Raw genomic sequence first — 2,063 nt, 5'->3', positions numbered from 1 at the left:
CATTAGGAAACAGCTGCAGACAGTTACTGGGGAGTGCTGGGTCTGAAGGTACAGCTTCCCCACTCAAGCAGAGGTCAGCAGAAGTCTGCTTTTCATCACTCATATCCTTAAAACAGGACAGGATGGGATGAGCACACCAGCTAACCACCGAGGTCACAAGTTGCAGCTGAAGTGTGCCAGAACTCTCTACTCTGGGACCTTTGTTCAATCCCTCAAAAAGTTTCCTCAATAAGGCTTTGATTTCTCCTCCCAGCTGGAAGTAACTTCAAGTGGCTTTTACTATTCAGACGCTTCTACCACTTTTACTTTCTTCTTTTTCGTCTTTTTGGTAGCGTCACTGTCTCGATCTCCAGCCTCATCCCCACTTTCCAACACAGTTTGGCCTTCTTATTCTTCTTACTTTTCTTCTTTTCCTTCTTTATGAACTGGGGAGTTGCTGGAGGAATCTCATCACTTTCACTCTCACTCTCCCGCTTCCTTTTTTGACTTTTACTGATTCAGCTCCTACCTGAGCTGATGGTGGTGCTTCTGCAACCACTTTTCTCTTGCCAGAATCATTATAGTCAACATAGTCCTGTTTCCAGGTGGCAGGGGTGTTGTCTGTGGGTTTACCATGCTTGTCCAGAAGACCCTGTTTGATCATCATCATGTTCTGACTTGCCTTTGGGCCTAAACCCCACTTGCCAGGGTAAGTGTCTCTCTCCATGATTACTCACTTGATCTTGGCTACTATACCATGGTCACAAGAAGAAATCAGTCATGGCTATTAATGCAATAGCCATGCAGATAGCTTCTCCTTTGGTGGTTATGACATGGTTGACCTCGGTGCCATCCTCATAGTGGAGAACACTGGGAAGCATGATCTTGGCCCCATAGCAGATTGCATTCACTGCACTCTTTCATAACCAGTCGTTTATGAGATGTCAACAACTTTTCCAAACGGTAAACAACACGCCGCAAGTAACTTTCATCCTTATGGTTATCATACAGCCACTGAGTATCGAGTACATCATGCATTGTCACCATTTGGTCCTTTTCACTCATGACTCCAGAATGGACCCTCCGAAGTTTGTGCATCTGACCACCAACTCCCAGTAATAAACCAAGGCGCACACACAGTGCCTGAATGTAGGTGCTGGCCTCACAATTCACCCAAAAGACTCCTAATCTTCTTTCAGGATCATGTTCGATCATTTTGCTTTCATAGATAGTCCTCACTCGAAGCTGCCTCTTTACTGCAGCAATAAGCCGGGGTGGCTGGATCAGGGCACCTGTCAGAGTTTCTAGGGCCTACACTCTGTTGGGATTTCACAAAGCAAGTGGCTCGTTCAATGCACACAAACACCCAGATCTAGTGTGCCACTGTGGCCTGTCTTCTCTACCCGAAGTATTCGTCGGATCCAAGCTACCACCTCATGGGAAGAGGGGTTAGAGGGTTTGTCAAGATTAATGAAACCTGTCGTGATATAGTCCCCAGTCTCCCTCTTCAGAGGATTTGAACCACAAGGAAGAGGTGTATAGTGTGTTATCCTTACATTTAGCTTATCAAAATTCTTTACTAACAGGGGCCACTGGGAAGTGTCCAACTGAGCCACTTTGGATTCTGGTTGATAAGAATTTCTTCAGCCTGTTGTATTTCCTACTCACCGCTACATTTTCTTGTAATGACTTTTGGTCTTTTTCCTTCTTATGCTTTTTGGGAAAGATTACTTCCACATCCGCCATCTTGCACTGCTCCATGTATGTTGTGCTCAGGCCATCAATATATTCCTTTAAGGTTTCAACAGATTACACTTCCCAGACATTAGGCTTAAGTCTATATAAAAAGTTATTTAGGGGGCTGGAGAGATGGCTCAGTGGTTAAGAACACTGGCTGTTCTTGCAGAAGACCTGGGTTCAAATTCCAGCACCTACATGGCAGCTAACAATTGTCTGTAACTCAAGTTCCAGGGGATCCGACAGCCTCTTCTGTCCTCTGTGGGCATTGCATGACACGGGTGCACATACGTACATGCAAGCAATATACGCATACACATAAAATAAAAACAATAAATTATTTTTAA

General features: G+C 44.8%; 1 pseudogene; it reads right to left on the bottom strand.

Annotated features, from left to right (window-relative positions):
- Positions 1-279: 279 nt before the first annotated feature.
- Positions 280-1,725, bottom strand: LOC103728794 (annotated as a pseudogene).
- Positions 1,726-2,063: the final 338 nt, after the last annotated feature.

The sequence above is a fragment of the Nannospalax galili genome, unplaced genomic scaffold (genome assembly GCF_000622305.1).
Source record: "Nannospalax galili isolate Female #2095 unplaced genomic scaffold, S.galili_v1.0 scaffold371, whole genome shotgun sequence".
NCBI lineage: Eukaryota > Metazoa > Chordata > Mammalia > Rodentia > Spalacidae > Nannospalax > Nannospalax galili.
Note: the sequence above shows the minus strand (reverse complement) of the source record. Positions and strands in the feature narration are given on the sequence as shown.